At 34.7% G+C, this 13,091-nt stretch overlaps 1 long non-coding RNA gene across 1 annotated transcript in view; it reads left to right on the top strand.

Moving 5' to 3' along the window:
* LOC145273116 (uncharacterized) overlaps positions 1 to 10,297 on the top strand; it is a 39,704-nt gene extending 29,407 nt beyond the window's left edge. Inside the window, exon 2 of the long non-coding RNA XR_013866155.1 lies at positions 10,051 to 10,297. This is a non-coding gene — a long non-coding RNA (uncharacterized LOC145273116). The remainder of the gene's footprint in view (positions 1 to 10,050) is intronic.
* Positions 10,298 to 13,091: the final 2,794 nt, after the last annotated feature.

Below are 13,091 nucleotides of genomic sequence, written 5' to 3'. Positions count from 1 at the left end.
TCCTATTGAAAAATATATACCCACAAGACCTATCCTAAAATCTATTTTCAATCCATATCTATCTATTTTCACTGTATTAAATCCAACACTACGTAAATAATAACATCATAAACAGTGCTTAGTTAGAATTTTCACTCCTGATCCGAAACGAAGAACATACATCAAATTCGTTGCCAAGTTCACTGGAAAGATAGCTGGATCATTCTACCGCTCCGGTAGATAACTCACGGCTGATGCAATCCTCTACCTGTATAAGAGCCAAGTACATCCTAGGATGGAGTACTGTTTCCACGTCTGGGAAGGAACTCCGTTGAGCAACTGAACTGCCCGCCTGTGGAACTCTGTTTCGTTGATCTACTTTCTAGTTGATTACAATATTATCGTCTTCAAGTCCAATGTAAACAAGTTTTTTATTGAAACGGTCTCGTAAATTATCTAATGATACCAAATTTGGACCACAAACCATTACTACTCTACTGTAATAATGACTACAATACACATATAGACCCTTATCCTCGACTGGCCTCCAGACTTTTATATATAGTCACCCCTTGTAAATAAAGTTCAGCTACACGTAATGTTAGTCATACTAGCAGATGTATCTGGCGTTGCCCGGTATTAAATGTAACGTTAAATTTCTTGAATTAAAAAAAAACGGAAAGAAAATGAGACATGTGCATACGAATTCTTTTTCTTAACAGTTTACTTTTGTAAGTAAAAAAACAAACAAACAAATTTTTGCGCGGAAATTGAAATCAAAACCAAAACCTAAAGACAGGGAGTCAAGTAGAATAACCATTAAGCCAGCTTGACATCATCTTCAAATAATGTTTTTAAACCCACTTATTCTTAACATCACATAAACGACTCACGCATGCGCAGTCGTAAAACAGTTGACAAACGAATAAAAATCGGATGCCCTCCAAATGCCAATTTATAAAATTTTTAACTCCTTAGCAGCTCATTTTTCCCGAATGAAAACGATGAAAATTTGTCCATATTTCTGAATACTCTATATACCAAATTTCAAGTCTGTGGTTAAAAATGTTTTGAGTATATAGGTTGAGAAGTGTCCATACTCACACACAGATTCTCGCTTTTACAGACATATAGGTTATCAGCTCATATTTAATGAAAATCAAAATATTGCGCACTCTTATGTTTATGGCACAGAAACCTACATCCCATTTATTGATCGGTGAGATTATTACACAATTAGAATATTCCATTAAAAAAAATGTTGCTTAATATATTTGTGTATTTCACATGACTTTTACTATTTTTTCTCACCATCCGGCATCGCAGCTGCTTCTCCTCATAGCATATTTAGAAAGTCAAGGACAAACAATTGAATAATAATTATAATAATAATAATAAACAAACAGAAAATCCAAACTTATTTGATCGTAAAGCCCACACATTTTATATATTTTTTACTTTGTAAAGACGTCACTGTGTCATAAATATAAGCAAGACAGTTAATTCCAGCACTGCTTTGAATTTTCATAGGTCGATGGAAGGGCGGTACAGTTTTTTTTTTTTTTTTTTTTTTTTTGGGTCACGTACGTTTAGAGATTTTTGATGCGTAATTTTGCGAATTTTGTTTATATATTCTCTTTGGGCTTGGTAAGTACAAGATGGGTGACAATTTAAGAAGACTAGGCACTCTATGAATTCAGGTAAGCGATTATGTTATATTTCAGGAAGATAAACACTCCTGACGTGCACTGTCCTAGGTCACCCCTAAGCAAGGTGTACTATATGTTAGCTTCCCTCTAATAATCTCTGGCTTATCATATGGGGCGGTCGACGAAGTTCCTTAGTCCTGTTGAAGGAAACACACCTAGGAAAGGAAGAGGTTTCTGTTAAAAACAAACAAACTGAACAAAGGGAGTCAGTTGGCGTTATAAGTAGTAAGGCTGAGCAAACTGTCATAAGAATGCTCATGTTAGTGCTCAATCTGGTCTAACTGAAGATAATGAATTCCAAAAATTCTTGTTTACCTTTTTTTATGATATTCTATAATCTTTAGTTCCGTGATGTGACAAAGTGCGTGCGAAAATCATTAGTTGGTAACACAATTGAACTATATTAGTTGACTTTTGTATTTTATTCAAGTCACAGATCTATATATAAAAGTGAGAATATGTGTGTGTGCGGACAACTCTCAACCTAGATACACAACGAATGTTTGATCTAAAAACTTGAAAACTGGTATTTAGGGTATTTAGACATGTGAAAACTTTTTAATCGGTTTTCATCCGAAAAAATGGCTATTAAGGAATCAAAATTAAGAAACTTGGCACTTGGGGCTCATCCGATTCTTATCTGTTTCACAACTGCGCATCCGCGAATCATTCACATGACAGCTTCCTTAAGAATAAGTAGGTTAGAAAACACTTTATAACGTGGCAAACTGGCCTGGTGGTTACCGTACTTGACTCACTGTTTTTAGGTTTTGATTTCGATCTCAGCTCAAGTATTTTTGTTTATTTAGAAGAATTGAACTGCTTAGAAAAACATAACACTCGCATACACATGTCTCAGTTTCTTTCTGTTTTTATACTTTAATTTTTTAAGGAATTTAACGTTAGATTTAATACCGGACAACGTCGAGTACACCTGCGAGTTAATTTCTATTTATCAGTTTCAAAGTTTTAAATAAATTTCAACATTTTATGTTTTTTTTGTACAATTAGTCACTGCTTATCAAAGCCCAATTGAGAAGTGCTAATAAATTGTCCAGGTTGACGATGAAACAAAAGCCTTCAGAATTGGAGTCAATGATTAAAAAATGGACAGAATTTGATTATTTAAAAGAATGACTCAACAAGGATTTATTAACATTGGACTTGAAAGTCTATCGTGTGATTAGCTGGGAAACAACCATTTGTATTGTTCTACAAAAAGGTATTTTTTTGAAAGAAACTCTGCTCATGGAAGTTCTGTTTATCTCCAGATTCACAGAGGAAGAAAGACAAATTATGTTCAGTGGTTGTAGTTAGACGAGTTTTTCTTCTGCGAGTGCTATGCATGGGAAATAGTGAGAAGCACTTACCATGAAAATAATGATGAAGTAGGTAAAGACTAGCAAAATCTCTTCTGTGGGAAAGAGGTTTTATGGAAAGAAAAGGGAATATCCTTATTACATTTTGAAGTCAATTTTGTTCTCTATCAAGGTAGGAAAAAGCCAGTTGATCGATAGATTTGTCAAAAGTACAAAATTTTGGGACGTATTATACAGGTAGAAGGTTTCGCTATAGTATGATTCTTACTGGAGCGGTAGAATGATGCAAGAATTTTTCTCGCAGCCGTAGCAACAGATTTTATGTTAGTTCGAAGTATCGGTTGAAAGTCAGTCCTTAGAAGCTTATCAAAACGAGGGGCGTCTTTCAAGAATAGAACAAATCATTTGGACAGGAAAAAACCATGAGGGTTTCAGATCATCCTTACTTGTTCTTAAGATAACACCGTTCCCCTAACGCATAAATTAATTGCTTTTGCATTATTCGTTTTATAATTGCAGTTTTCATGCTTAGACATCGAGTATTGTATTAAATTGTTTTTCTGTACCCTCTCTCACTCACAGATGTGATGTTCATAGTTTCAGATGTGATGTTCCTAGTTTCAGATGTGATGTTCCTAGTTTCAGATTTTTAAAAAAATAAATATCATTATGGCATAATCGCATTAACACACACGTACCTTTTAGATCACCGAAGTAAAGCGACGTTGAGTCTGGCCAATACTAAAATGGGTAACCATTTGGTAATGCCAAATGATATATATGCTGCATGAAATAATGCAGAGCCCCCCCCCCCCGACCCCTGAGGGTCTAGAGACACGCCCTATTATTGTATGCATTCGTTAGAATTGTCTGATCTCTCAGTTTCCGTTGTTCCAGTTTGTCTGACTCGTTGGTCTAGTGATCTATACCACTCCGCTGTTTTAATACCTCATTATTCCAGAAGCTTCTTTCTAAGAACTGCAACCTTGTGGAATTCTCTTTTTGCTAATTGTTTTTATCGTTTCAGTCAGTTCGCCGTTAACTACGCCACGGACCGAATTTGATTCTTGGCCGCCATCTTGGTTACTGATCTGAACTACGCCGCCATGTTTGTTCAACACAATGTCTCAAAACTTAACACGACTAAAGTCAAGGAAAATCTCCCATTTTTTTATGATAATCATCTTCCGTTCTTTTTTGCTTTTTACATTAAGTGACTTTACGTCTTGTCCCGGATGATTTCTATAAAATAAAAACAAATAAAAAACCTGATTAAAAGAAAATTATAATCAAATCTAAAGTGATGTTAAACTATTATTACGTTGTGGGTCTTTAAGGTCTACATATATATATATATCCGTGTATATAAGAAATTGGGTATATAATCCGTTGGATACATGATGATCTTTGTAGGAGTGTATATAACTGCTTACATATATACATTACACATATCGATACAGTTCAACTGGACATTTTATCTACAAACACTTCCTTAACAACAAAGCGACTGAACATCTTCTTGGGAATTATATCTTGCCAAACAGGGAAACATCACCTTTATACATCCGGGGTTCTTTGTTGCGAACCGGCAAAAGCTGAAATGAACATCCATCCAAAGAAACGACCAGAAATCGGTTATATTTTTTGACAGTTTTTATTCCAAATGTTTTCCTATTGGAGGATTGCACGCGTCTTCTAGATTCTGCTTCTTCCATGCAGGGCCATTACAGGCCAGGTCTCCAACCTTTAACTCTCTCCGCCTGTCTATCGTTTCTCTCTAACTCTGTCTCTAACTAACTCCGAACTCTGCTTGTATATATTCAAACTAATCCTTTGTGATTACCTCATTCGACTACACAAAGAGTTAGCACGTGACTTTCAGTCATGTTTTATTGGCCAAATTTGATTGTTTCTACGTTAACCTAAATATTTTACTAAAATATTCCTTTCTTTCAAAACATTCTCTCTGCATACTATATTCTGCACAACAGTTAATAAATAATAATAATAATAATGTTCGTTATCTAACATTTTAACTTAAAAAAAAAATAATAATAGTTGATTCACCTAAATTGACTATCAGGAAGGCAACACTATGTCGTCCCGGTATAATCTGACAGTATTACCATATACGATTAAAATTATTTTAAACCTTTATGTCAATTAGATCTCTAGAGACTCTAGTGACTCGTGTGATATTAAATACTTTTCTTTATTTGCCGAGAAAAATACTCATATTCACTGAATCTAAATATCAGATGTGTATGGTCTCTACAAATATTAATGGATTGAGATAATTATGTGACGTTGTCCGTTACAATTAATTTGAATGAAATTACAACTAAAAAAATAATTTAATTCAATAAATTTATAAAATTATCATTAGGTTCTCTACAGTGCAATGTAGACTACAAGACATTGTGGATTAAGTCACCGCGGGAGGCATTAGAAGCTTCCTGTTGAACACCTAACCAATGAATAGTTAATATACGAGGCGCCTTCAATAAGTTTCCAGGTACGCCCAAGGATAGAGAATTGTTGCCATATCTGGGAAGGAGCCGCTAGAAAGAACTTATCCTGCCTTGAAAAAGTTCAAAATAGACTTCGTAGCCTTTTCTCTTCCCTGCAACTTAGTTCACCCAGAAGAGACGTTGCGAGCCTGCCTCCGCTCTATCGTTATTTTCATGGCAAGTACTCGTCTGAGCTCCAATCTATGCCCCCCCTCGCCAAAATTCACGAGAAACACTCGTCTAGCCGAAAACACTATAAATAATGTACCCCTTTATCAGTGCGTAAAGCTAAATGTAGATTCCCTGAATAAAGCTGTTTTCTTAGAACTACACACATGTGAAACTCTGTTCCATTTGCCTGCTTTCCAGCTGACTACAATATGATCGTCTTCAAGTCCAACGTAAACAAATTCTTGATGAGCAACCCCCTTAAGTAATCCCATTTACCAACTTTCTACTATTAACGATTACTATGATATTGCCCCATTGACGAATTTAACGCTTATCCTCGGGTCTTGATAAGTTGTGACTCCTATTTAAAGAAAGGAAACTCTAGTCCCCTTCGAAGTAATCTCCCCCGGCTTCAATGCACTTGTAGTGTTCCGACGACTTCTGGAATCCCGTAGAAACCCTCTCGTGTGAGCATGTCAATGACCCTCGTTACAGCCTCTGCTCAATTGTCTCATAACGACAGCCTCTAAGGTTTTCCTTGAGCTTAGGAAATAATAAAAAATCACAGAGAGCAAGGTCTAGGCTATATGCAGGTGAAGAACTGTGTTGATACCCATCTTAGTCAAATAGTATGTGACAAGGATAAAATTCACGCCAATCTTCCGCATCATATTGTGTGTTCCTCATAAAGAATTGTGTGTACAGTTCTTACACTGACATCAAACTGCGCACTTTTTGTCTCCACTGACACACGGCAGTCCTTATCTATGAAATGCTTTATTTGGCCAATCAACTCTGGTGCTCTTATTCCCTTGCTCCTACCATCCCTCTTATCATCCTTCACAGACTCCCTTCCTTCCTTTAATCTCTTATACCACTCAAAAACTAATACGCGATTCATGCAAGATGGTCCAAAAGCAGTCTAAAGCATTCCATATATATCTGTGCCATTTTCTTCAAGATTTAAACAGAATTTTATTGGATATCGTTCTTCTAAAATGTCTTCACGTCCAGATTGCATTTTTGAAATTCCCAAGATGCGACAATCAGGCTTTAGTAGGGTGTATTCCAATTCCTGCTGTAGCTGTTCATTTGAACCTGAAATGATAAAAATTGGTCAGTTATTTCATAAGATGTATAGCAATAACATACTGATTTTTCAAGTCTACGACTATTTTAAATGTCTGTATAAAAAATCTGGAAGCATATTAAAGGCACCCCGTATATATGTTTTATTTCTCACTATTTTAGCAGTCATTTCTCACTAATCGCCACCGCAGCTGTTTCTGTCTACATCATAACGTCAAGGAAAAAAGGATCAAGAAAAATCTTGTTTGACCGAAAAGCCCACATTCATTTTTTTACTTTGAAAAGACGTCACTATGTCGTAAGTACAAACGAGACAATTGATTTGAGCAAGAATTAGTAAGTTTTTATTTGCTGCGGTAGGTCGAGTGACGGGCGGTACCGTTTTTTGTAGGTTACATCGCCGAGAGAATCCCTGGCGCGTGATATGTTTGTAAACATTTTGTTTCCCTACACACGTATCTTGATTTTGTATCCATTTTTTATAATATTGCTATGAGTTCTTTAATATAAAATATTCTCTACAATTTGGTTTTGTGACATTACAACTACCAGAGACCTCCCAAATGTAATACCTCCAATTCTTAATTCCGCTCGAATAGATCAGAAAGGCATGCAAATTTCATCGCTATGATTACATGTGTATTCATGACCTCAAAGTTGTATCTCTATGTTGCAGATATTGACGGCGTGAGTTTCTAAAACAAATCGCGTCATGGATATGCTTTAAAAGCAGAAATACATTATTGAATCCCTTCATGCAGAAAAAAATGAATATTCACCAAAGCCTGCTGAAAATTTACGAAACCAATGCAGTTCATGTCAGCATAGTTAAGGTGACGAGTTCGTTGATTTACAAAGTGACGAAAGAAATATGAGTGACATAACGCTTTAAGAACTGTGGCATCAAAATAGGCCGGAAAAAGTGACTTAAGAATGGTGGCAACTATGTAGAAAAGTGAATTCTGTAGCAAAAGTGGTCATTCGTTTACACGGAAACTTTTCCGTCTTCGTAGATCTTAGACGTTAAAAAATTTTTTGAGTTAAAAAATAGGAGGCCCTGTTTTTGGAACGACCTTTGTACTTTAATGAATTGCGCTCTAATGAACTCATAGCACTTGTGGCCCTTCGACGTAGTACTTCCGACAAACCCAACAGGTAGCAAACTTCACTCATTCATTGTTGAGGTCATTAGATACCAGACAGTCTTCTACTCTAATAGTTTATTTCCCTCGGACTGCTAAACTTTTGAAATTTGTCCCTGTTTCCTGCTTCCATGATTGTACTAACTTGCAGAAGTTTAAATGTAATGTGAACAAGCATCTCGCGGCTTAACTACCAATAGAATTCAAAATAGTAATTCGATATTTTTCAAGTAACAGCGTGCCTTGTTTGGGGCGAAAAAGAATAAAAAATATTACAGGAGTACAAAAAGTATAAAATACCCCTAGAGAAACAATTGAACTATAATACTTGATATTAAAGGTCTTAATTTTTTAGATTACTTGGTTATATTACTTGATTTAACGGACTATTGTTCTCATTCTCATTTTATCATTTGTGTAACGTTTCGGTCGGTGTAGTCTGCGACTTTCGTCAGGCATGCTGATCGCCATCTGGGAAAAGAAATGAGGAAAGTTACTTTCTCCGTAGAAGGTTTCGTATTCTTGGAGTTGTTTTATCGCTGAGAAATGGCATTTAGTGGAGCAGAAAGAGAAACGCCTCTATGCAAAATGGACATGTTGCTCCAAGTGGCAACGAAAAACTTTTAAGCTGGTGGTAAGACGGGGAGAAAGATAACAAATGACTTATGTTAAAAAAAGAAAGAAAAGCGTTGTCGGATTTATTTATTCTTGTTTGTTCCTTTTGGACGGTGCAGGCCGGCGTGGGAGTTTGAGAGAAATTTGAACTGTAAAAAACAGGGTTCGAGATTAACGGTCACATTACAATATCACAGTTTAAGTGATATTGCTTATATGTCAACATCAAGGTTGGAATAATAGTAATTTCATGTTTTTTTTTTATCTTATTTTCTTCATTTTTTCTTCTTTCTTGTATCTTTCACCCTACTCTTCCGTTTCCATTTCTTCGTTTTCTTCTTTAAAGTCTTCGTCTTTTTATGTAACTTCTATATTCTCCTCCTTGTCTTATACTCTTTTCATTTCTTCTTCGCGTACTTTTTCTGTCATTTTCTAATGCCTTTACATCTTATTCTTCTCTTCTTTTTCCTTCTTTTTATTTTTCGACTCCTTCTTTGTTTTTCCTCTTCCTGTTTTTTTTCGTTCTTCCTACCTTTCTTCATCTTATGCTCCTTTTCATGTTTCATCTTCTTCGCCTTTTCTTTTACGTTTGCGCTTCCTCTTCTCTTTCCTTCGTCCTTTTCTTATCCTCTTCTTCACTTTCGTTTATTTCTTCTGTTTCTCCGTCTTCCCATTATTTCCTCTTTTTGTTCTCCAATCTTCTTCTGTCTTTTCTTTTCGCGCCTTTTTAAACTCTTTTTAGTTTTCACGTCTTTCTTCTACATTATCTATTTCGTTTGTTCAAAAAGTATTTTGGTTTCTTTGTTGTCATCTTTAATTCTTTGTCTTTTATTTCTTTATATTCTAAGCTGATATATCGTTTTACACCATCTTCTCTTTATCTTCTTCTAATCACGTTGACACACCAGTTCTCGTTAGCTTACCGAGGTTAAGCAACGTTTAGCCTAGTCAGTACCAGATAGGTGATTAATTTTGAAATTCCAGACGCTTTACGTTAGGAGGACGTCAACAGCTTCCTGCAAGAGTTGCAAAAACCTAACTTCGTCATTTCCCCTTACGGAGAAAACATGTGACTAGGGACTGCATTGAATTTAATACTCCCATGGAATTTTCTCCTTTGGAGAAAGCCGGTTAGACCAGCAGAGGGTTAGCTACGTTTCCATTTTTGATCCTCTTCTTCAGTTTCGTTTTTAGTTTCTGCCTTTTTCTTTTTCTTCTTCTACTTCTTTTTTCTTTTTCTTCTTTTTCTTTTCTTCCTCTTCCTCATTCTTTTCCTCCTCCTCCTCCTCCTTCTTCTTCTTCTTCTTCTTCTTCTTCTTCTTCTTCTTCTTCTTCTTCTTCTTAATCCCTTTCTATTTCTAAACTCCACCCACTCTTCTCATTATTCCTTTGAACCCCGCCCATTCAATTTAATCCAATTCTAAATTCCTCGCTATTTTCTTCGAGTTTCGGTAAAAGCTGTCACCATTTCCCTTTCATCCTTTCATTCTCAGACGTTTGTAATTTCTTTTCACAGCGCCGATTGTTTACGCTTTCTTTCTGAAAACAGTGATGCAATTGCATCGACTTCAAATGGTCGGCCAACACCACCACCCGTAAAGAACGAGACGAGTTCTTTGAAAAAATTCCGTAAACAACTTGGAACACACAAGATCAAAGCGAACATCAATGGAACATCAATGGAAACACATCAGAAAATGGATTAATTCTTTGTTGTCGATTAAAAATGTCAAAATATTTGATTTAAAACTCCAATAACAATTCGTAATTCTTCTTTAAAGTAGAGATTTATATCTCCAAATTTTGGAAATCCATCAAAATAATACCTTCTGCGTCGGTTTCATATATATATATATATATATATATATATATATATATATATATATATATATATATATATATATATATAAATTTATATATTTAAATGTATATATTCAGAGCATGAAACATGATTTCGTAGTTCATAAGACCCATGTAAGCCAACAAACCGGAAGATCAAGACTCGAGTTTTGACCTTTTTTTGGGCTCATATGTTAAGCAAATCCGAATTCTAGATTAAAAACCCGAATCTCTTGCATGCGAGGCGAGTACTTTACCACTAAAGTTAACGCGCCACACCCCAGAAAATTTGTTAACTAACACAAATCAAGCAAACCGAGGCGAAACTCGACTGTGGAATACATTTACTTCGTCTTAAACAAAGAGATGTGGTCATCCAACCAACGAAAACACACGCCGAGGTCTCACAAGTATATTTTTACACTTACTAGGACGATGTCATCTGGCATGCAAATCTAGTAATTTTCAGAACGTGAAAGATGATATAATTATTTCCACCAACAAGCAACGTAGCAGCTCACAAGGACCATGAATGCCGACAAAGCGGAAGCATAATACTCAAGTTTCACGCTCATTTGGGCTCATCAGTTAGACAAACAAACTGTCTAATTTATGAGCCCAAAATGACCGCGAAACTGGAGTCTTGGACTTCCGGTTTCTCAGCTTTTATGGCCATTGTGAGCTTCGATGTTGCTTGATTGTGAGAATAATTATATATATATATATATATATATATATATATATATATATATATATATATGCATTAAATATATTAAATACTTAATATTTAATATATTCATTGAATATATTAAACTGATCCCCTTAACTTGTTTCTATTTAAATAAGTTTTCTTTGTTTAAGATATACTTTTAATAATCTAATTATATATATATATATATATATATATATATATATATATATATACACTCGTGAGCCAAGAAAATGGGCCAAACAAATTTTATAAATTTTATCGCACTAAAAGCTATATTGAACAAAGAACAATTGAACAAGGAAACTTAAAGAGACTAATAACACAGAACAAGACATTTACTTTAATAAATGCTTAGGATTGAATCGCATTTTCTTTTGATTTATTTAAAAGATCAATCTTTTAGATATGCCCACAACCAAAGTGGAACACTGCGAAGAGGAGATGCTATTCCATTCGCTTTGCAAAACTTTACACAGTTTTTCATTGTTCGAAAAAGTTCTTCCATCCAATGCACGAGATATTATGGACCAAATATTCTCGATTGGGTTTACATCAGGGCTTTGACCTGGCAAAAATATCACATTAATTGAATTATTAGAGAACAATTTTTTGTGACTTTAGCAGTGTGTGCAGGGGCATTATCGTGTTCAAAAATGATGTTCTGAGATATTCCCAGCTTCTGGATACAGTCCTTTTTCTAATATTCGAATGTATTCCTTTGCATTGATTGACTTCTCACATCTTATAAGTTCCCCAACTCCTGCTGCAGTAAAAGTTCCCCATATCATTATCCCGCAATTCCCGTGTTTACATATCATTTTTATGCAACTTAGTGAAATCTTTCTCCAGTTATTCGATTGCACCATTCCGGAGCATCGGTAGTTTCAATAAAAAGACCAAATCTTGATTTATCTGACCAGAAAACATTCCTGAACCAGTCTGCATCTTTCTTGCCATAATACGAGAAAAATCTCTTTCTATCATTGATGTTCTTCTTAGATAAAAATGGCTTCTTTGCACACCTTTCAAAAGAAAACCCCATTGCTTTCATTCGTCTAGATATTGTATATCTAGAAAGAAAATTCTCAGCTTCTGTTTTGAATTCTTTGCTATGGTCAAGATAAGTTTTCTTTCAATCCTTCAAAACCGCCCGTGATCGTTCTTCAAAGTTACTGCTCCAGAGCTACCAGATCCAGATTTCCCTTTTACCAAGCATTCGACTTCGAACCATTGACTTATTCGCTTCACTACAGAAAGAGATATTTTCACTTTTTCTTTTCTTAAAATATCAAAAATCTGCCAGTCAGTCATTTTATGCTGCCTTAATCCTGCAATTCGGTTTTTTATATCCTTGCCAAGATGCGGCCTTCCCATTTTAAGGATTCATTTTTTTTACTTATTATTTTATACTATAAACGATATGCAAAATAGAAATTTTCAATTAAAATTTACAAAAATTCATGAAATATATATATATATATATATATATATATATATATATATATATATATATATATATATAGAGAGAGAGAGAGAGAGAGAGAGAGAGAGAGAAAGATGAAAACTGAATAAACAAAGGTATATGCCAATAAACGTTTCGTCTTTATTGTAAGATTCGCCTGGAAGAAGTCTTACAATAAATATGAAACATTTATGAACATATGGTTTGTTCCTTTTTCATCTCTTTATCTCGGCGGAATACTATTTCAACTTTTCTCATCATATATATATATATATATATATATATATATATATATATATATATATAGAGAGAGAGAGAGAGAGAGAGAGAGAGAGAAAGAGGGAGAGAGAGACAAACAGACAGAGAGAAAGAGAGGCAGAGATAGATGGAGATGGAGATGGAGAAAGAGAAAGGAACGATATTATCAGAATCTATATATAAGTGTATATATATATATATATATATATATATATATATATATATATATATATATATATATATATATATCCCTTATCCAAATTGTTACAAATTATAAGCTCAATGA

Source organism: Euprymna scolopes, chromosome 4 (genome assembly GCF_053919585.1).
Source record: "Euprymna scolopes isolate OS-2025 chromosome 4, ASM5391958v1, whole genome shotgun sequence".
NCBI lineage: Eukaryota > Metazoa > Mollusca > Cephalopoda > Sepiida > Sepiolidae > Euprymna > Euprymna scolopes.
Note: the sequence above shows the minus strand (reverse complement) of the source record. Positions and strands in the feature narration are given on the sequence as shown.